The sequence below is a fragment of the Orcinus orca genome, chromosome 19 (assembly GCF_937001465.1).
Source record: "Orcinus orca chromosome 19, mOrcOrc1.1, whole genome shotgun sequence".
Taxonomy (NCBI): domain Eukaryota; kingdom Metazoa; phylum Chordata; class Mammalia; order Artiodactyla; family Delphinidae; genus Orcinus; species Orcinus orca.
In genome coordinates this window covers 31805059-31828331 of record NC_064577.1, presented here as the reverse complement: position 1 = coordinate 31828331, position 23273 = coordinate 31805059, and the positions used below count along the sequence as shown (strand labels likewise).

Here is a 23273-nt window from a genome sequence, read left to right as displayed (position 1 = left end):
TCTGTGACTCTCACAGATGTTAACTCCTGCGATCCTTGTAGCGGCCCCAAGGAGGGAGGTGCATTTTGCAGTTGGGGAAACTGAGGCCTAGAGATGTTTTGTGAGCGGCGAGGACCATGGAGCTGGGGAGGTTTGGGGAGGTTTGAACCCAGCGGTCTGCGCCCAGGTTCTCCCTGATCCCAGTGCGTCTCTGGCGTGAGCGAGAACTAAAGAATGTCTTATTTATTTTCCTGGCTGGACATCTTTCCGAGGTTTTTGCTTTTTTAATTTCCTGCTTTCTCAGAGGAGGCCTCTGTGCCCGCCATCTCAGAAACGTGCCCTCAGCCTAGGGACACCATCCTTGATGGTCAGAGCCCTCAGGTCCCCCCCGCCCCCTATCTGCGCGTTTCCCTGGGTTTGCAGCCCAAACCAGGAGACTGCTGTCCAGGAGGAGGACGGGTGAAGCCAGGGGTGCCTAGCTCCTCCGCATAATAAAATGCAGATTTCCTATTAAAAGCAAATCTTTATTTCAAAAGGTTGAATAGGATGCGTCTTAAAAAAAGATTTCCAGCTGGTTAAATTTAGGGCAGGGGATGAGGTCCAATGCACCAGCCCTCCTGGCCGCAGGCCCGCGGCAGAACCTTTGGATGGGAAATTGGAGCATTTTCACTTTCAGTGCTTGAGTCCTGGTATTTTTTTCTCTCCCCCTGAGTTAGGCAAACAAATGTTGATAGCCGTGTTGGCCAGGGCTGTGCTTACTTAAAACACGCTATTTCGGTTGGATGATGGCCAGTTCGAGATGGCCTCGTCCCAGCTCTCACCCTTGCCACACCATGGGCAGGAAGCATCCATCACTGATGGCTTTCTCCTTCCAGTGACCACCAGCACCCTGACCCAGCTCTGTGCTTCTTACCCACAGTCATATGTTCCTGGCCCATCAGGGCTCCTGGGGGCGGAAAGAGTTGAGGAGTCGTCCCTGAACCCAGTCCCCCAGACAGGCTGGTAACCATGGGCCAGTCACACGGCTGCTTGGACCTTGCTACCTGGTCTGGTGGCAGAAGAGCTGGATTAACCCATGTCTAAGGTGGTGTCCATCTCTGACATGCTAAGTGGGCTTCCATTGTGGGGTCAGCCCAGATGCCAGCCCACAGAACCCCAGCAGTGGAGGATGGCCCATGGGAACCTGGATGGGGCAAAACCCTACCGGTGGGACACGAGGCGGGTGAAGCTGTGTGAAGGGGGAAGCTAGGGCAGTGTGCATGTGTGTGTGTGTGTGCATGTATGGGTGGGGGACTGGGTGATGTGGGAAGACTTGCATTTGAGGGTCTCACAGCTCAGAGCCTCAAGAGGGAAGCAAGTGAGGAAGGGCCACCTGCCTGGGGTGTTGGGAATAATGCAGCCTTTTCAGAGCAGCCAGCCAGAGGGAACGGGCACGGCCAGGTGGCTTTTCTCCCTCCCCCCTCTCCCCTCCTCCCCTGAGTAGTGCTGTGTAGCAGCACTCTGCTGGTTGCATTAGTGACCAGCCTCAGAGACCAGAGGCCCAACTCAAAGGAGTTCTGAACTCTGCACGGGTCTGGGTCTGGGAGCCCCACCCTCTCCAATGCCCCCCACCTCTGAGTCATGCTGGGTTTCTCCTGGGGGGTCCAGGCCTTTTCCCCTGTGCCCTGTCTCCCATTCCGTGTTCTCTGGACTGGAAACTCCAGCCCGTGGGCCCCAGGCCCCGGCCTCCCGGTCCCACCTGTCCTGGCCCCTTTCCTTTAGTCTCAGTGCTGGACATGAAAGCAGATGGATGGGCTCAGCATGATATTAGCAACAGAACCTAATTTCACAGCATTTTTGTGTAATACTCCATAAAACTGAACAAAGGAGCTGTGGTCCAAATCCATCTCATTATGTGAGAGGGGCCAGCACAGGCAGCCGAGCATCCAGATTTGGGGTTGGTGCTGGATATCGGGGCACTAGAGGTGTCGTCAAGGGGGAGGGAAACAGAGCCTGAGAGGCAGGACCCCGTGTTATCCGAGGGGCAGGTGGCAGGGCAGGAAGGGAGGTGGAGCCCACCAGGCAGACTGATGGCTCAGCCCTCAGGACCACCTGCAAGGAGCCTTGTCCTTGGACGATCTGTCCAGACGGAGAGGGGAGACTGGCCCATGGCACCCTCCTCCCTCTGCCAGAGGTTAAGCATCCTGAGCTGGTGCACTGTGGGTGCCGAGTGGGGACCCAGGCTGTCCTCCTGGGCCAGGTGGAGGGGGCACCCAACAGGCTTTTGCCAAAGAGGACTGGACAGCAGTGCCACATGCCTGTCGTCTTCCGGTGGAGGGCACCGTGCCCAGGAGAACATTTCACTGGAAGAGGAGGTGAGTCTCCCTTAGGGCCTTGGGGCTGCTGCCCCCTCCATGTGGAGGGGGCACAGCAGGGAGCCCCACCTGCCCTGTGGGTCAGATGGGAAGGAGGGAAGAGGGGAGGTGCTGAGTAAGGAGGGTGAGTCCAGGTCCGGGGGGAAGTTGAATGGCAGGCGAACCTTCCCACAAGCAGCTGGACCGCACACCCCATCCAGCCCAGGTCAGCCCAGGGGAGAGCAGCGTGTCCCAGGCCACATGAGCCTCTAGGCGGGAGGACAGACGCTGCAGCCTGAGATGCTGTTCTGGTAGGGTGTCAGACGCAGAGACGGTCTGCAGGATGGGCCTCGAGGCAAAATTGGGCGGATTGGGGGTGGATCCCCATCAGCTGGTTGGGGGGCACCTTCCTGGCTCTGAGGACAAGCCTGCAGCCCATGCCCTGCCCTTCCCCCCTCCCCCTCGCTGCCCTCTGTCCCATCGCATTAGCTTCTTGCCTTCCCCATTTGCTCCTTTCTTGCGTGATGAAATATGCATAGACATCGAAGTGTAAATAATAAATAAGCAAAATGTGCCTGTGGACCCACCACCGACCCAGAGGCACAGACAGGTATCCTGGCCTTGGGTCCTGCTGCCCCCCCACCCCTGTTTTATTCCCTGTCCCCAATACAAGAACTCTGCCCTGCGTTTGGAATTGTTCATTCTCTTGCTTTTCTTTGTGATTTGAACTCTTCGGCGTCTAGGTCTAAGCAGCATATTGTTTAGTTGTGGATTTCTGAGCTTTACTTGAGCAGAGTCTCGCTGTGTGATTCCTCTGCACCCTGGCTTTTTTATTTTTTTTAACTCTACGTTGTTATTTCTGAGATTCATATATAAATGCAGTCCATTTCTTTTCAGCGCCGTGTAGAATTCCAGTGCGTGAGGGAACGACAGTCCTCCATTCTCCAGTTGGCGGATATGTTTTTAATTATTTCAAGCAACGTTGCTGTAAACATTCACATTTCCTGGTGAACCCGGGCAAGAGTTTCTCTAGAAAATTGGCTAAGAAGGGGGGTTTCAGGGTCTTAGGGAGGTGCGTTTTCAGCTTCATGAGATGATGACAAATTGTTTTCAGCATGGCTGTGGCATGTCCGACCACCGGCAGTGTCGGATTCATCAGTGACCCACACCCTCGCCAACTCTTGATACTGTCTCATTTAAAATTTTTTGATGATCTGATGTCTGTAAAATGGGACCTCACTTAGGTTTTAATTTCCATTTCCGTTACTTGAATATAGCATCACGTTTTAAAAGACATTCACATTTCCTCTGATGAAATGCCTTTTTTGTCTTTGGTCCATTTTCCTATTGTCATGTGTTTTTGAAAAGTTGATTTTTGTGAATTCTACACACATTCTGCATAGGAATCCTTTGTCACTTATGCATGGTGTAAACACCTACCAGATTGTTGCTCATATTCTCACTTTCTTTTTTGTATAAAGTTTAAAATTTTAATGTAGTTAAAAATTCTTGATTATCTCCTTTATGGGTTTTGATTTTTAAAATTTTTTTTTAATTTGTTTATTTATTTATTTTTGGCTGCGTTGGGTCTTCGTTGCTGCACACGGACTTTCTCTAGCTGCGGCAAGCGGGGGCTACTCTTCGTTGTGGTGCACGGGTTTCTCACTGTGGTGGCTTCTCTTGTTGTGGAGCATGGGCTCTAGGTGCGTGGGCTTCAGTAGTTGTGGCATGCAGGCTCAGTAGTTGTGGCTCTCGGGCTTAGTTGCTCTGCAGCATGTGGGATTTTCCTGGACCAGGGATCGAACCCGTGTCCCCTGCATTGGCAGGCGGATTCTTAACCACTGCGCCACCAGGGAACTCCCTGGGTTTTGATTTTTAAGAAAAGACTTTCTTATTGACTACAAGATCATAAATCTTTTCTTTGAAAAATTTTAAAGTTGTGTGATGCACACTCGTGGTGTGGGATAGGTGTTCAATTTCATTTTTGAAATAGGGTAACTAGGGACATTCCCTGGTGGTCCAGGGGTTAGAACTCTGACTCTCACTGCTGAGGGCCTGGTGGTGCAGCCAAAAAAAAAAAAAGATCTAGGGTAACCAGCCATCCAAGCTCCATTTCCTGAAGAGCCCACCCTTCACAGCTCATCTACTCGTGAATTCTCATGACCAAATTTGTATCAGCGTGGGGGCCACTCAAGCTTGAAGGCATCCCCTGGGCTCTGCTTGGTGTTTCTGGGTCAGTGTGACAGTTCTCCTATTTCCAGATTGGGAGAGTCTTACTCTATGGGCAACTGTGTACTTTTTGCTTTTACTCACCTTTCTATCTCTCTCCTCTCCCTCAACTCTCTCTCCTCTTTCTGTCTGAATCTCTGTCCTGCATTTCCATTCTCTCTGCCTCTCTCTTTTCTGATTCACATATTTCAGATCCCTATTTAAAATAGGACGTCTCTTTAGTTTTAGATCCAAAAAAGTTCCCATCCCATTCATGGGAGATCTGCTGCTCTACAGCCTGGGGTCTAGCTTGTGGGATATGAAGCCTGAAGCAGAATCCCTCTGCTGAGCCATCTTCATCCAGCTTCCTGAGATCAGCCGTAGACCTGTCAGAGTATGAATAAATTCTTTCATAAGCTGCTGACTCTGGGGGGTATTTTGTTACACAGCATTAGGTCAGCAGCAGCTGACTTATACACTGGACCTAGAAGAGGGGTGGCATTTTGAGAAGTTGACATTGGGGAGAGGGATGAGAGTGTTCTAAGGACTTGGGGAGGGAGAGGACTATGCAGAGGTGCAGATGTAAGGAGATATGAACTCTGGGTGGGGGGGGTGGGTAGGAGGGAGACTGGAGAGGGTCAAGCAGGGAGCAGTGGGGGGTTGGAAAGGCATATTGGAAGCAGGCTGTAAAAGCCAGTGGTGGTTTCAGAGATGACACCCTACCTCAGGCATCCTCCTTTTTTATTCTTTTAATTTGAGCTTGCTCCTGAATTGCTAAATATTTTCTCTGGGATGGTTACGGTGCCTGCTGCTTGCACCCCACGGAAACACCTGGAATGTTTCAGTGAGAGAGAGATTCTTAGCACATCCAGGCTCTGAGCTTTAACTTGGTTCTGGTGCCTCAGCCTTCAGTTCCTCTACATGGGACCCATCCAAGTGGTCTCTTAGGAGCCCCCTTCCCAGATGCCCCCACTAAAGAGTGTGAACACAGAAGGAGTTGCCAGTATTGGTCAGTCGCCCAGAGGGAAGCAGGAAGGGCTGGAACTCTGGGCACGTGGCCTGTGAAATCATGACTGATAGGGACAGAGTGACCGGATGCCATTGGACCATGGCCTGGGCACGTGTCTGGGGTCAGATGGCTGGCTGAAGGCGAGAGCTGGGGGTGGAGGCCCTCCCTGCAGTAACAGCATCATCCAGAGGAAGAGGCTGGGAGGTGGGGGGAGGAGGGGAAACAGCTTCTTTTACTATCGGTTTCCCAAGACTCCTGATCCAGCCTGAACATCATTAACCCAACAAAAGCAACAACTGACACAGTAAAAATGTTCCAAATATAAACAGCGCACATCCCCATCAACATGTTAATTAGGGCTCATTAACTGCGAACAAGCCCTGTGCAGCCCGAGGAGACAGCAGCCGCTGGGAGGATGTCTCCAGAAACTTCTTTCTGCCCCTGGAGACCTGAGTGCGTTCCCATCTGCTGGGACCCCCGGGCTGCCCAGCCTTCTGCCACAGTCTGCACAGATACCCTGCACGTCCCCTCCTTTTGGGCCTTCTTGTTTGGTGGCTTGGTTTCTGTCCATGCTGGGGTCTGACGTGGACATGGGTAACACAGCACCACAACATAAAATCCACTGGAATGGTTTGCTAAAGTGGCAGCAACAAACCGGAAGAGTCAGCTGCTCACGGCCGCCATTCCCGGGTCATGGCAGGGCCTGTCACCCAAGCCCCTTGCCAAGCTCATGTCACCAGATGAGGGCAAAATCTATTTGGAGGAGAAAAAAGGATGTAATTTTTTCCTGCCCTAGCCACTTAAATGCTAGCTGTAAGATTAGCTCCACTTAGAGCAAAACAAAACAAGAAATCAGTGCAGCCTGGATCAACTGCGTTTTAATTATTATTACCATTATTTGCACCTCTAAATGTGTAGTGATCAAAGATGCCTTCCAAAAGGTTCTGGACAGCCTGGAAGTACTGGTGATCATTGTTTTATAGGGCCACCAAGAGATGCTGACCAGAGGGCCCAGGCAGAGCTGGGTTTAGGGTCAGCTCTCAGGCCAAGGAGAGAATTTTGCTGAACTCCCTTCTACTGAACTCTGTGGTTGCTGCTGCTGCCCCCTAAGATCTGAGTCACCCCCTCCCCAGCTCTGCCAACTTGCAGCAGCACCCTCTATAGAGAATTAACCGCCCCCCCAGCAGTGACCAGAGCAGGGCAACAGGAGGTGCAAAGGGCTGGTCCCAGGGAGGGAGCGACTCTGGTGGTCCCGCAGGACCAGGCTGAAGCTGGCCTTCTGCTGAGACCGTGACTTTCTCGGTCCCACGTGGTTCCCTCCCTCTTGTTTTTTCTCCTGGGAACCCTCCCTCAGAATCCCATTCCCCACCAAATTGTGAGGGAAAACCCACCTTGGGCATTCCTTCTAGGGCACCCCACTGAGCACCCCTCAGGGACCTCTCTCAGTTTCCAAGCTTCACGCAGTCCTCAGTTTCCCACTCCAGGTAATGGGTGAATGGCTTCCTAAGGAAAAGGGATGCTAGCAATAGTGATGATCTCTGTGATTAACCATAGTGATACAGGAATTTAGGGCTTACTGGGTTGGCTCAGTGCAGAGATCAGTTGTAATCAGTGCAGTGCCCTGCAAGGTCAGCCCTTTACAGGTTGCCACGCCTGCTGCCTTCTCTTGGGCTGTGAACGTGTGGCAGAATTTGCTATTTTTCCACCTCAGGTGCAGTTTCTTTTCGTATTAATAAAAGATTGAAGTCAACTAATTTTATTATTATTTTTAATTTATTTATTCTATTTATTTTTCACTGCGTTGGGTCTTCGTTGCTACGTGTGGGCTTTCTCTAGTTGTGGTGAGCGGGGGCTACTCTTCGTTGCAGTGCGTGGGCTTCTCATTGTGGTGGCTTCTCTTGTTGCAGAGCGTGGGCTTCAGTGGTTGTGGCTCGTGGGCTCTAGAGCACAGGCTCGGTAGTTGTGGCGCATGGGCTTAGTTGCTCCACAGCATGTGGGATCTTCCTGGACCAGGGCTCAAACCCAAGTCCCTGCATTGTCAGGAGGATTCTCAACCACTGCGTCACCAGGGAAGCCCCTAATTTTAATTTTAATCCAGAAAGATGTATTTAAATTTGATACACAGATGGATTTTTTAAAATTGGGGTGAAATTCACCTAACATAAAATTTACCATTTTAAGGTAAACAATTCAGTGGTTTTTAGCGCAGTCACGATGTTGTGCAATCAGCACCTTTATTTACAAAGCATTTTCATTATCCCAAAAGGAAACCCCATCCCCATCAGCAGTCACTCCCCATTCCTGCCTCCCTCCAGCCCCTGAAACCTCTACTCTGCTTTCTGCCTCTGTGGATTTATCTGTTCTGGACAATTCATGTAAATGAAATCACACAATGTGTGGTGCTCTGTGACTGGTTTCTTTCACTTAGCATGATGTTTTCAAGGTTCATCCACATTGTAGCATGGATCAGCGCCTCATTCCTTTTATGGGCTATGTAGTATTCCCTCGTATGGATGGACCGCACTTTGTTTATCCATTCATTGGTTGATGGACGTTTCGGTTGCTTCCACCTTTGGGATATTGTATATAGTGCTGCTGTGAACAAGCATGTGCATGTGTTTGTCTGAGTATCTGTTTTCAAGTCTTCTGACTCTATACCTTGGAGTGACATCCTGGGTTGTATTGTCATTTTATGACTAAGTTTTTGAGGAACCACCAAACTGTTTTCCACAGTGGCAGTACCATTTCACATTCCCACCATCAATGCATGAGGGTTCCACTTTCTCCACGTCCTCTCCAACACTTGTTTGTTTTCTTCTTTCTTCCTTTCTCTCTCCCTTTCTTCCCTTTCCCTTCCTCCCTCCCTCCCCCCCCCACTTTCTTTAATCCTAGGAGGTGTGAAGTGGTGTCTCACTGTGTTTTTTGATCTGCGTCTCCCTGATGATAGTGATGTCTTTCCATGGGCTTCTTGGCCCTTCACCTGTCTTCCCAGGAGCTGTCCTTGCTGTCCACTTCTCTCTTCCTGCTTCCTCCCCTCGCTCCTGATCCACAGGCCTTTCCTTGAGCCCACTGGCCCTCAGTGCCCCCTGTGTCGTGGGCTCAGCCTTGAGTGACATAATGTACATTTCAGGAGGTTTCATGTTCCTGGGTCACACGTCCCCTCCCCTTCCCAGCTCCTCCCGTCAGAGCTGAGGGTGGGGGCTTTGATAGGGTTTCCCCAGAAGCAGACCCTGAGATGCAGGCAGGTAGTTTACCTGAGGTTGCAAAGCGCGTCGGTCAGGGCGAGAGGAGGAGAGGGAGGCAGCTCCTAAGGGGGATTATCAGGTCAGCTGCTGACGTGTCTCAGGGTTATTCCACCAGAGGGGAGGGGAGCTGGAGGTCTCATACACCAACCCTCAGTCTCTGAGGGCTGCTCCCTGGGGGTGTTCAGGCCTGCTGCCTGGGATCCGAGGTGGGGAGGATGTGGACACAGCGGCTCTGAGGGCTGGAGAAAACCCTCAGGCAAATAAAGGCAGGAGTTGGCATTTAGAGGCTGGGCCGGCATGCCCTGAAGCTGTGGGGCGAGGGTGGGGCATGCAGAGAGTCTGCTATGTGGGAGGCAGATTTCAAGCAAAGTGACGCGAGTGAAGATTCAAACAAGGTGTGTTCAAACCTAGTGCCATCACCCCTTTCCTGGCCCTGCCCACCTGTGTCCAAGTCCTGCCCAGGACAGGAGCCAATAAGAACCAGACGCAGCTTCCATTGGGGGCTACACCTCACTAGCCGGCGGGGCCTCACATTCCTTCTTTGCCCTCAGGCTCAGAGGATGGGGTGTCGTGGCCGGGTGGGAGCTGACCACGCGGAGTTGGCCACAGCTCTTCTGAGTCAACCACATGCCTGGACGGTGAATCGTGACAGAGCGCCCGGCTTTCGAGGACGCATCCCGGCCTGTCAACACCCTCAGAAATGGCTCTCTGGATGTGACCGAGACAGAAGCAATTTCCAGGCACCCGATGTGGCTGGCCCAGCTGCCTCAACCAAAAAACGTTTTCACCTGTGTCTGTTTTATTCCCAAGGGAGCACGGCTCTGAGGCTGGCTGGGATAAACGAGCATCCAGGGGCTCTGGTCTCTGAGACTTGTTCTGCTGCACAGGGGAAGGGATACAGAAGCGCAGGTGGAAGATGCTTTTTAGAAAAGCAAGAAGCATGAAGGCCGGGGACAGGGGCCTCGCTTCTTCTGCTGCTGACACGTTTCAGTTGGTGCAGCAACATAACCGGTATGTGTGTGTGTGTGCGCGTGCGCGCGCGCGTCCCAGAGTTTCAGGAACCGAAGGGGTGCCTGCGGGCTGGGGCATCTGTGGGTCTTAAGCTGCTGGCTGGCATGAGCCTGGCCGGGCAGCACTGAGCATTTCTCTTGACCGCCTGGCGCTCTCTCTCAGGCCACAGCCTTGGCTTCCGTCCTCGTCACCATTGACTGTGCTTCAGGAACCTCCCAGGGATTTAAATTTGCAGAGCTGGCTGGACATGTTACAAAGCAAGTGGCTGGCAGTGGTGAGCCCTGACTGTGACCTTCACCCCAGAAGGAGGCTGCATTGAGCTGAGAGCGACCTTTTCTCCCCCCATGAAGAGACTGAGATCCCTAAATGCATCCTGGCAAAAGGGCCCGCTGCCTCTTTATCCTTAAAATGCAAGTCTGAGAGGAGTACACTCTGCGGGGGTCCCTGTGGCAGGAGACCGTGAGGGTGGGCATTGCCACTGCCTTGGGGTTGGAGGATGGCCCCTGACCCCTGCCCTAATCCCATCGATTTCTCCCAATCTGCATCTGATGAGATCTGTGCAGGGATCAATACACCTTCAGTCCTGTGAATGAACGCGGGGAGGTGGGGGTTTGCAGGCAGAGAACCCATGGCTTAGGGAGACTAGCACGCAGGCCGGCCTTGCAGTCAACAGGAAAAGCCGCCCTCTGGCCAAGGCTGCACCCCAAAGACAGGACATGAAGGGCAAAGGTCAGCCAGGCGCAGGTCACTGGAGCCCAATGGACCGAAGGTGGGTGTGATCAGTAATTCACATGGGTGGGGACGTCACCCGCAGTCCCCGGAGCTGGGCTCCAGGAACCCATCAGCCACTGAAGGGGGTGTTTCTCCCACATGCTGGACCTGCAGTCCCCAGGGGAGGCTGGGCTGGGAGGAGGATTTGAATTCCCTCCCGAGGAACCACCAGAGTAGCATCTTCTTCCCACGGCACGGGTTGAACCCACTTCACCTCTTGTCCAGTGTCACCAACAGCTGCCCCTGGAGGGCTCTTTGCAGTCTGGCTTTGACCCTCAGTCCACTCAGCCCTGGGTGGCCAATTAATGTTTGTAGAATGACTAAGTGAATTTCTGGTGAGGCAATCCTGTCCCCCATGCCTGTCATAGCCCCATTTGCATCTTGTCACCATCTGAGCTTCTGCCTTGGCCTAGGACCTTTGTGTGGGATGTGCACCTGGGTACTTCCCCCTTTTGAAATCCTCCTGCACATCCTTCAGAACCCCACTGAAATGTCACCTCCTCCAGGAAGACTTCTGTGCACCTTCAGTTAGAAGTGGTCCTTCCCTCCCTAACCTCCTGGAACTTTCTGTTGTCTCATAGCCTTCCAGCAGTGAGGGGCTCCTCCCTCGAGCCTAGACCCACCCATTGGTTAATGTATTCCCCATGCTGTCTGGAGCGGGGCTTAGCCCCAGTCAGGCAGATCATAAGCATTTATTCCAATGATTACTTAAAGGAAAATCTTGTATTCCTGGGCAGTGCCCCATGGCTAAGGCAGAGCCCAGCCCCTTTTCAGCTTCGCCAGGGACACACCTGCAGCCTTGGGTCCTGATAAGGATGCTGCCATTCAGCTGCGTGGTGTGGAGTCTGCAGCTTTCCCAGTTCCCTCCTTGGGTCCACCCACCCTGGGATCCTTGGCCTGAGCCCATCCCTCCCCTGACAAGTCCCATCAGGAATGAAGACCAGCTTTCCTGGGGCCCCCTCCAGCTTAGAACATGCATCTTCCTGGACGTCTGCCTCCGGCTGAGCACAGGAAAGCCCATATGCTTCGCACCTGTGAATCTGGAGATGAGCTTCCTGGGTGTGGGAACCTGGGTCAGTGAGAGGAGAAGCAGATGTGGGGGCTGGCGGGACAGCGGAGCCGCGTCGGCAGAAGAATGAGCTCAGGAGAAGGAGGCAGGAGGGACACGTCCTGAAAGATGGGGTGTGTTTGCCACTCAGCGTGCAAGCTGCTGCTCAGGTGGGGGCTTAGTGACCCCGGACGTGTCTCCCTGACACACGATGGCTGCTTCTCTTTCTCTCTCCCTCAGTAGGAGTGGTCGGCAGAGCTGTGGCTGGCTGTCCCTGTTCTCATCTGGGGTTTCTTTTTGAGAGGAAGATGGATTTTGAGTCTTTCAATTTCTGTGCCTTGGGTGGCAATAATACTGCTGTGTCAACATTTTGAAGTTAAGTCTCATATGTGACCTAATCTCTCTTTTTTCCTTTGGGCATCTGATGCTGGGTCTTTGCCTACTGCCCACCCGTTAAAGGTGTGGGTGTTTTCCATTTTGTCTGGATCCCAAGGGGCTAGCAGGACCAGTGGGGATCTCCCCATGGTCTCCCAGCCTCTGGCCTTGTCCCCCTGGAGCCACACTCCCTGCTGCTGAGGTGGACTTTCGTCCAGCAGCAGGGACGTGGCAGAGACCCCGTGGGTGTGGTCATTATGAACAGGCTTGGAAACGGCCCACGGCATGAGGGTGCTCTCCGTCAGGGCAGAGGCCTCCCTCTGAAACCGACGCCTGGATCCCAGTTCACCAGGCCACAGGGCACCCCAGGGTTATGTGGGGAGGTGTATCAGTCAGTCCTGCTGACTGCCATAGCAAGTGGTCCCCAAGCCCCACTGACTTAACACCCTGCACGTTTATTCTCACTCTCACCAGTAAAGAGGCCAAATATGGCCAAGTCTCAGTAAGATGATAAAAGTCTGTGTTGGATATTTCCCATGTGCTTGTCTGTCAAAAGCTATTGCAAAATGACAAGTAAAATTGATAAAAGGGGATATAGCTGTTGGGTTTCCTTGTCTATTTATTTATTTGCCTGCGTTGGATCTTAGTTGCAGCCTGCGGGATCTTCTTCATTGTTGCATGTGGGTTTCTCTCTAGTTGTGGCGCACAGGCTCTAGAGCACACGGGCTCAGTAGTTGTGGTGCGTGGGCTTAGTTGCTCCGAGGCTTGTGGGATCTTAGTTCCTTGACCAGTGATCGAACCCGTGTCCCCTGTACTCGAAGGCGGATTCTTAACCACTGGACCCCCAGGGAAGTCCCTCCTTGTTTATTTAAAGAGAGAGTAAAGCAGAGATTTGGGGGATTAGCACAGAGTCCTCTCTAACCTAATCTTCCACCTGAAGACTCAAATAACTCAAATAATAAATTTTCCTGTTAGTTCAAGAAATGTAAGTATTCCCCACAATAGCCAAAAGGTGGAAGCAACCAGAATTTCCATCAATGGATGAACAAACAAAAAGTGGCCCATTGACATGATGGAATATTATTCAGCCTTGAAAAAGAAGGAAATTCTGACACCTGCTGCAACATGATGAACTCTGAGAACATGATGCTAAGGGAAATAAGCCAGGCACAAAAGGACAGATACTGTCTGATTCCACTCATATGAGGTACTTAGAGAAGTCAAAGTCATAGAGGTGGTATGGTAGGGGGAGGGGGAGTTAGTGTTTGGGAAGGTGAGAAAGTTCTAGAGATGGATGGTGGTGACGGCTGCACAGCAATGTGAATGTACTGAATGTCACTGAACTGTATACTTCAAAATGGTTAAAATGCTAAATTTTATGTTATGTGTATTTTACCACAATTAAAAAAGAAGAAGTGTGACTCTTTCCACTGGTTTCTGAGCTTCCCCATGCCTTCTCTGACTCTGGCTGGGGTGTTTCTGGTAGCACCAGCAACCCCCAACAGCAAATGCTGGGGCTTCTCAAGTTGGCAAGTCTTGCTTGTCAGGACCTGCCTTGTTCCGTAGACAGCATCTTTTCCTCGACCCTAAACCTTTCTGGATTTCAGGTTTCATGTCTCTGTTCTCTCCCGAACTTTGTGCTCAACACACGGCTTTAAGGGAATCTTGTATTGTTTTACGTAAATTCAAACTTCCAAAAGATACACTGGGGATGATTAACCAGTATCATCGAATCCTTTTTCTCCCTGCAAGATTTGCTGCATAGCTGACGTCTATAGATTAACTTCAAACGCAATTTACTCTGAGCTGTGTCCATGTGCAGCCACTCAAACTTTCTCTTTGGCTGAGATTCCGGGGAGGCTGCATGCATCTTTTATTGGGAGCAGATTACACATGACTGGTATTCTGTTTTCAGAATAAAACCAGAGCTGCATCAGCATGGTGGGAGGTGTGGGTAAAGTAGAGAAGAATGAGGAGAGGTGACATGGGGCATTAGGTGCTTGCAAAATCTGCTCTGGGGGAGAAAGTCCTGTTACTCTCGCATCCCAGAAGTCCTTGGCAAGGTCTGAGCCCCCCACAAAGGCCTTGGGAGGGGACAGCCTCAGCCCAGGATGACTTCATTGTGGAGACAGAAACTAATTCCTCTCTAAGTGGGAAAAGGCTCTTTAGCTGCATTAAGAGGCTGAAATCTGATGAAAAGGCGAATACATTCAATCTTCCTTGCATCAGTCACCTGGGACTTCATCAGCCTCAAACCGATTAGAAAAATTCACACTGAAAGCATCATTTATAATAGACCAAAATTATAGAAAACATTTGGCCTGGAGGGAGGGAGAAATAACATTTCCACCTAAGCCATAATCTTTCATTATCTCCGCCGCCTCCTTTATGGGGTTTGACAGCCCTGTCTTCTCCCCAAGACTAATCATTAGACTAATTAGGAGCTAATCAATGTTTAATTAAAACCTAGCCATTAATTACAGGAAGTACCATGGCAACTTGGGAACAAAATGTGGTTGCAGGAGGGATCAGATTTCCTCAGGCATGGCCGGTGGCCCAAGCAGAAAGCTTTCCTTCTTGTGTTTGTATTTCCTTCTTTGCACTTTGGCTTCAGGGGATCTGGAGGTCAGAGCGGGAAGAAGAGAGGGAGTGGAGAGGAGGATGGATTGCTATTTTTCCTCTAAAAATCTTTTATTGGGCATCTACCTATTTGCATTTGGACTAACACCCAAACCTCTCCCCATGAACTGCAAGGCCCCAGATGAGTGGTTCTCAACCGTGGCTGCATGTTAGAATCACCAAGAGAGGTTAAAAAAATTCGAATAGAAAGATAGACAAATAGACAGATGAACAGAGCATCCAGAAATAAACTCAGCACATATGGGCATATGATATATGACAACTGTGGCACTGTTGAGGAGGGGGCATGAATGATATTTGCCATAAATGGTGCTGGGCCAGTTGGAGAGCCACTGGAGAAAAAAACAGGAAGCTTGATCCCTACCTCACACCATACATGAAAGTCAATTCCACTTTCTAGAAAATAACATAGAAGAAAATCTGAATATCTTCATGATACAAAAAGTGCAAACTGTAAAGGAAAAGATTGACAAATTGGGTTATATTAAAATTGAATACTTCTGTTCATCAAAGGCGCTGTTAAGAGAGTTAAAAGGCAAGCACAGAGCAGGAGAAGCCATTTGCAAAATACATGACCAAAAAAGGGGTTCATAGAAAACTGGGAAAGAGACTCAAATAATCACTTCATAGAGTGCTTTATGGTCATCAGGGAAATGCAAACTGAGACACTGCTCTAAACCCACCAGGATGGCTAGAATAGATTGGCGACCTCAAGGTTTGGTAAAGACCTAGAACAACAAGAACATTCATACGTTCCTCGTGGGAATGAAAACCGGAACAAGCACTTTGGAAACTGTTCAGCAGAATGAGCTAAAGCAGAACACGTGCCTGCCCACGACCCACAAGCACGGTGTCCGGCAAACAGGAGGGGCTCGGCAACTCTCTCTCGAGGTGTAAGTGATGCAAGGACCCAAGACAGGACTTCCCGTTCTCAGAGGAGGAGGGGTGTGAAGGAGAGAGCCTGGACCTTGGGTCCCAGCTCCGCACAAGCGACAGGTTCACCTTTCTGAGCTGTGGTTTCTCCATCTGTACATGGTGCCTACTTCGTGGGCTTGCAGAAGGACTACATGTGATCATGCTTATAAAACACCTAGCACGTGGCATGGCAGATAGTCAGTATGTAATCCCTTTTATCACCCTAGGGGTTTACAACCAGAGAGGGGCACCTGAATGCAGATGTAGAGGGGCAGGAAGCAGGCACAGGGGAATCAAAGGCTGAGTCAGGAATGATCAGCTAGCATCTGCATTCAGTGGATACTGCTGCACTTTCATTCGGGTGTGGGGTCGGGTGGGCTCATCGCTGGGTGGGATCTGGAAGAGATACCAGGCCCTCTGCACTCACAGCAGGCGGCAGTGACGTGACATTCCCTGTTCAGGGAGGCAAGCCAGCGTCAGACACACCTCAGACAAAAGGCAGCCTTTTCACCCTAGGGTCCTCTGTCAGCCTCCCCTTTCATGTTCTGCTGCTTCCGTCCCCCGAAGCTCCATCTTCCTCTACCTGCGACCTGGTCCAGCCTCACCTGTCGGCAGATTGACCTTGGTTACAGTGCTGGATTTCACCTCTCCCGGGACATCTACATTTTTAGAGATGAGTCCTGGAGATCAGAGAGCCTTCCACACCGAATGAAAACCTCTAAGTGTGCGGTGATAAGGGGCACACTTGGGGTTTTGCCCTGTCTGTCTACTACCAGTCCCATTAGCAGTGAAAAGCAGGAGGAAACCAATGCTCCGCTCTCACCACAGGCAGCACCTGGGAAGCCACCGGTTTCTCCACACAGTGCCAGGATGGGCCTGGGAGGGACCAGGAGCCAGGACTGCACCTGTCCAGGTAAAAACAGGTACAAAGAGTGGGCCATGGAGGGCTTCCAGTCCAGGGGACCCCAACCTTTTTATACCAAAGAGCCTTTGGCATCTGGCAAAGCCAATGAATTCCTTCTCAGAATAATGGTCTTAAATGTATAAAAGAAACTTCCTAGGGTTAGAGTATTGAAATATAATTATCAAAGTATTTAAAAAACAAGATATTATTATATACACTTTTTTAAATTGAGATATTCACATATAATAACATAATTCACACATAACAAATAATGAACCATTTTTTAAATACAGAATTTATTTATTTATTTTTTAAATGTATTTTTTAACATCTTTATTGGAGTATAATTGCTTTGCAATGGTGTGTTAGTTTATTTTTTAAATGTATTTTTATTTATTTATTTTTGGCTGCGTTGCGTTTTCGTTGCGGTGCTTGGGCTTTCTCTAGTTGCGGCGAGAGGGATCTACTCTTCACTGCGGTGCGTGGGCTTCTCCTTGCAGTGGCTTCTTGCAGCGGCTTCTCTTGTTGCGGAGCGTGGGCTCTAGAGCGCAGGCTCAGTAGTTGTGGCCCACGGGCTTAGTTGCTTCGCGGCATGTGGGATCTTCCCGGACCAGGGCTTGAACCTGTGTCCCCTGCATTGGCAGGAGGGTTCTTAACCATTGTACCACCAGGGAAGCCCTAATGAACCATTTTAAAGTGTGCAATTCAGTGGTATTTGGTACATTTACAACGTTGTGCGACCACTAATTCTAACTAGTTCTAAAACCCTTTCATCAGCCCAGAAGGAAACTTTGTACCCAAGAAGCGGTTGCTCTCCATTTCTCCTTCCCCCTCCTGCATGGCAACCACCTATATGTGTTCTTTCTCTATGGATTTATCTATTCTGAATATTTTATAAAAATGGAATCATACAACGTATGGTCTTTTGTGACTGGCTTCTCTCACTCAACATAATGTTTGTGAGGCTCGTCCGTTTCGTAGCACGTGTCAGTGCTTCCTTCCTTTTTATGGCTGACTTTTGTTTATCTGTTCATCGATTGATAGGTATTTGGGTTGTTTCTACCTTTTGGCGATTGTATGTGCTTCTTTTAAGGCATTAAGTAAGGCGGCTCTGAGAAACACCTTAATTTAGAAATAATGATCTGGGTAAGTGAGATTTCAAGATGTCTGCAACAACTGTCACGTGACAGGAAAATGCCTGTGATGTTGTGGCAGAGACTGCTTCACTGTTGTGGCTGGGGCCTTTATTCACAATTGCAGGAATTGTCAGATCAAGGTGTGCATGGGAAAAAATGAGATGTTTTCCTGTTCAAGTTCACAGACCCTCTGAATTCTCCCCAGGTTCTGAACCCCTGGTCTTGCCCAATGCACCCATTCTTGTGAGTCTGAAGGAGTCATCTGCTTTGTCCTTCACGGTGGGAACCAGGGCCAGGGCTACAGGTTTCCTGGCTCCCAGGCGGCCCTGCTTCTCCAGCTCAGCAAGACCCACGTGTTGTCAGGTGGGAAGACTCGAGCGGCCACTGCTAATTCTCCAGTGTCCCTTGGCCTGCTCTTGGTCCCAGTGGGGTGGCCCGAGCTGCTGTGGGCAGATGTCAGGCTCAGACGAAGGAGCCGTGTTCTCGGAGCTTCTTTCCAGCTGGCAGACACCTGTAGCTGTTAGGCTCCGTGCAGGGTCTTCAGAGCACAGCTGACTTGCTGGGACCACGTGGAGCTGGGCAGTGATGGCCTCAGCTCAGGGGGCTCAGTCCCTTCAGCAGGCGACACCTGGCTGCATCTGAGGTGAGGCATGACCTCTGGGCTTCCCCACACGCCCGACCCTCTTAAGTGCGTGAGGTTTCCCGGCTTGCTGCTCCCAGGCCTCTGGCCCCTTCCCCACCCTCCCCTGGTCCCTCTTCTTGGCTTTCTCATTCATCTGCTACTTTGAGGGGGAAAACGGAAGGTATGAAGGTGGTGATGAAGGAGCTGTTCTTTTCTTGCTTTGCCTCAATGGTTTTGAAACGCTGCAGCTGTAGAACTGGAGTGACAAAAAGTTAGCCCATATTATTTCGTCATAAAAAGGAATGAGCCCTGATGACATCCTATAACCGGGATGGACTCGGGAAACATGCTCAGAGAAAGAAGCCAGACACAAAAGGACAGAGTTGTATGATTCCACTTGTACGGAGTGTCCAGACCAGGCAAATCCATGGAGACAGCAGATTGGTGGTTGCCAGGGGCTAGGGGGACAGGGGAGTAGGGAGTGACTGTTAAATGGTGTGGGGTTTCCTTCTGGGGTGATAAAATATTCTGGGACTAGATAGAAGTCGTGGCAGCACAACATTATGAATGCACTAAATGCCACTGAACTCGCAGACTTTAAAATAGTTAATTTTCTGTATGTGAATTTCACCTAAATTAGAAAATATTGTTAGTCCAGCATTTCCCTTGGGCCGCTGGGAGACGTGACTTAAACACATTGAGTCGTTACTTTTAAAAACCCACCTATGATTGCCTGCTCTGAGATGATGGGCAGCAGGCTGGATTCATCTGCCCCCTTCCTGATTGCCCTGCTCACTCTGGACCCAGGGCCCTGCAGGTGTTGGGAGCAGTTACGTCTACAAACAGTTTTTATCCCGAGGCCAAGAGCTGGACATTGCAAGGACACCAATGCAAGGACACCCATCCCCACTTCCCTGACCCTTGGGTGCCTCTCCAGGTGCTGGTAGGGTTTCAGCTTGGCCTCTCTGCCCCCATCTCCTTTTGCTTCTACAACAGGAATACACACGCCTGTTGAGTGGATACTGTTGCCATGTGCACGCACCATTTAAAAGGATGTGTTGAGCGGCTGACACAGAGATAAATGGGGATGGAGTCACAGGAGGGGGAGGGAAGGCCTCAGAGCAGGAGGGACAGGTATCACCGTCCCCCCTGGGTTGGCGGGGCTGCCGACCTCATACTGCTATCTTGGAGGGGTCACCGAGTGCCAACCTGCAGGTCACCTGTGTGTGTCTGGGCTCCCTGCCAGTGCCGCCCTCACCAACCTCCAAGGGCATCTGGAACCTGGAGCAGCTGAAGGTTAAGGGGTGCAGGCAGGTATTGGAAATGATCCAGGAGTGCAGGTGTGAGGGATCACATGTTGAGAGAGGGAGAGAGAGGAAAGGAGAGAGGAGGTGTGTCTTTGCCCACGTGTAAATCAGGACACAGAGAACAGAGCCACTGCTGACTCCCTTCTAAGTCTTCTGTCTCCTTTCTCTTATGAGTACTACGAGTCCTTCCCTTTTAAAACAGTGAATTGTCAATTCAAAGAAAAAAAAACCCATGAGTAAATTAAATCCTTCCCCTGTGCTGCCTGTATTGGGGCCACTGAGAACAAAGGGTCTCGTTTGTCACTTTTACAAAACAAAGTGTTCTCGCCCTTTGTCTCATCCTCTAAAGCATGGGCTCATGTGGGCTTGAGGGCCTCTGTCCAGAAAATGCCGTCTGTGTCCCCTGGAGGGACCAGGCCCCACTGAGATGTGCTCCTCAGTGTGGCCTCGATGCATTTATCCGAGGGAGCTGAGTCTCCTTTAAAACCCCGGGAAGCAGACCCTTGGGGTGCTCATTTGGCCCCCACATTCTTTCCTAAGTGTTCAAGGCTGATTGCTATAGTGACCCCAGAGCGTTCCATGGCATAATAGTGTGGGTGTTGGTATCCAGCCCTGTACTATGTGGGCTTCTAGAATCCATCCAGGGTTGGTATGTGTGGCTGGAATGTTGAGAACCTCCTAAGAGTATGTGGGGGTGAGGCAGGGTACTTGGAGGCTTAAAGACCCCCTGAGAACCAGGGTCAGAGGAAGTTTCCAGTCGCTGCGTGCATGCTTCCTCCTCCCCCACCTTCCCCTCCATCTCCCAAATCATCCCCCCATCCGCCGCTCAGCACTTGCCACCAAGGCACTGTGTCAAGAGCCCGTTTCCAGACAGATCTGCTCTTGTGCTCCATGCCACCGTCAGCACGAATATGTGTGTATGTGTGGTGGGGATGGGCTGTCCTGGCCCAAATGTATCTGGACAGGGTGGAGCCCTCCAGGATGGCAAAGGACTTGGGCACAGTCAGAATAAAGAAACCCATAGCAGTGTCTTCACCAAGGCCAGGAAGTTAACCTCGGTCCAGGGGATGTCTTGCTGCCTGCCCGGCATCCTCAGGGCCACCCGCTTGCCTGGCCTGCTGTGCTTTTCTAGGGGGACCATTTGTCAAGGCCCAAAACACTTTGATGGAGGAAGTGGTTATGGGATCAGGACTGTGCTCTGATTCTTGCTTTCCCCCCATGTTCCCACTAATGAAGGGCGGCCGCAGGAGGAGAGCATCCTGGAGGGTTTGGGATGTGGTGGGAGTGGAGGTCCTGCCCCATCCTCCTCCTGACTCCCAGGACAGTGTGTCACATCCCGCATGCCTTCCCGTCTCAACATGTGGTCACCTGTATTTTATGTAGACTACCTACCTGCATGGACCAAGAAGCAGAGGCATGGGAAGCCCGTCAGCAGCTCTGAGCCATGAATTCCAGTCAGATTTAACTCAAGAGTGAAAGGAAGGGGGCTCAGCCTCCCTTGGCCTCCATGATTCTTCATCTTGGTGCCCATGATACACGTGGTGGGGCCTCTCCCCTGTTTGCCACAGTCAGGGCTCCACCTGCAGGGCCACCTCCCACTTCCCTGTCTCTGCTCTTTCTCCTCTACACCCCTCGCCCTGCTCGCCTCACCTCCTGTGTTCTAGTTTCCAGTACCTCCTTATCTCCCACCTGGACCACGCCGAGACCTCCTCTTCCCCCCATCCCTGACATTCCCGGCCTACATATCCCATTGCTTTCAGAGGTGTTTTCTAGGAACAGAGCTATTTCCGTCATATGCCACTGCTCGAGAACATTCAACCCTGTTACCTATAGAAGGAAATATGTCCCAGGGGACCCAGACTCCTTAGCAGGGCATTGGAGCCCCTCCAATTTGACTCTGACAGAATTTATGGGCCTGCCCAGCCTCATCCCCCCACCCCTCTCCTCATCCCCACATACTCCTGGCTTGAGTTAAACAAGATGGCCCATTGCAGTTACCATCTGTGGCCACCCAGCCCGGGCTTTTTGTTGGAAAGGTCTGTGTATGAGAAGGAATCGCAGTGATTTTCCAGCCCACACTATCTTCTCTTTTCTCTGAACTTGGGGTATTCATGGTCTGGGTCACACTGCATGGAAATTCATTTATTCAACAACCACACTTTCCATTGACATGATTCTTTGGTTCAGCACAGCCTCATGAACTCTTCAAGCTGTTTGAGGGGGAACTTCTCGAGGCAACATCCCTCAACCTGCTCCTAATTACTTGGCATTTTCAACTCATTTTTGTATGGTATCAAAAGCATGTCATTGTATCATTTTCAAAATTCCATCATAAGGAACTTACAGTTTTCTTATCATTTCGTCCTTTTATTCTTTCATCCACCATGTGTTTATTGAGTTCCTGTTTCGTGCCAGGCGCTGTGCTGTCGTCAGGTTAGGCAGCACCGGACCCCCCAAGCACACAAGAGAAGCACTATTGTGATGAGCAAGAAAAAGGTGCAAGGGTGCTAGGAACGCAGGTGATGGGAGCTGATGCGGTCTTAGGGGTTGTCAGAGGCCCCCTCTCTGGAGAGGGGACATTCAGCTGACATCTGAAGGATGGGTAGGTGTTGGACACAGAATGGGGCGGGGGAGCATCTGGAGGGACTGAGAAGCAGGAAGACGTGTGAAAGGCAGAAAAAATGTCTCAGGTGACCCAGAGTGGCCTGAAATCAAGCCAGAATATTCAGGCAGAAAGGGCCGTAGGCCAAAGCAAGGGGTTTGCATTCTATCCAGGGGCAATGGGAGTCCTGGAAGAGCTTTGAGCTGGGGAGTGACACTATCAGACCTGCCTTTTGCAAAGATCAGTCTCTGCCTGCTATGTGGAGACACTACTGGAAGACGGCAGAGGGGCGGGGTGAACCAGAACAGGGGTCAGCAAACTAGGGCTGTGGGCCAAATCCGGCCCACGGCCTGTTTGTGTCTATAAAGCTTTATTGGCACACAGCTGCGTCCAGTAGTTTATGTATTGCCAATGGCTGCTTTCAAGAGGTGGAATAGTTGCCGCAGAGGCCATATATATAGCCCTTGATGCCTAATATATTAACTCTGACCTTTTACAGAAAAAGGTCGCTAACAGCTCTGTTAAAAAGCTGCCTTAATTTGGTTTGTCCTGGAAGCAGAGCTGACACAAGGATGTGGGCGCAGGTATAATAATGCTGGGTGGGTGAAGGTCAAAGATTTAGGAAGTGGGGCTGACAGGACGTGAGGATGGATGGGGTCAGTCAGGTGAGACAGTAGAAGTGAGGATATTGATGGAGACCCCGCTTGACATCCAATTCAGATCTGAGCAGGCCTTGACCACCCCAACTGTTCCAGAACCTTCATTTTGTTTCTCTACGAGATGACCTCTAGTTTCTGCAGCTGAATAATGTTCCACGAATCTTTCCCACCACGATCACTCATGAAACTGAAAAGGCTCTTCACCTTCTTCCCAAACATGACCCATGATTCCTGGGAGTGTCTCTCTGAGAGAAGCATGGGTACCATCCTTTCTCTCCCCGGTCAAGAAAGTGGCTGTCTGCCTAATTCCTAATTATGCCCTTCAAGGTTGCATTAAATCATTGTGCCAGGGCACTGCATTGTGGGTAATCAGCTGCTGTTTTAATATCTTTAGCTGCTCTGCATTTCCACAGGCAGAGCCTGTCTGAAGGGAAAATTGTGCCCCTGTCTGTCAGGATCTCCACTGGAAACCGCAGAACAGAGGATAAGTCTGGCATGGCAGGTGGATC

The 23273-nt window shown here is 50.8% G+C and overlaps 1 long non-coding RNA gene across 1 annotated transcript; it reads left to right on the top strand.

The window, feature by feature from the left end:
- Positions 1 to 984: 984 nt before the first annotated feature.
- Positions 985 to 13393, top strand: LOC125962096 (uncharacterized). The gene is made up of 3 exons (XR_007473504.1): positions 985 to 2333; positions 9326 to 9785; positions 9948 to 13393. It is a non-coding gene; the product is annotated as an uncharacterized LOC125962096 (long non-coding RNA).
- The last annotated feature ends 9880 nt before the right edge of the window (positions 13394 to 23273 follow it).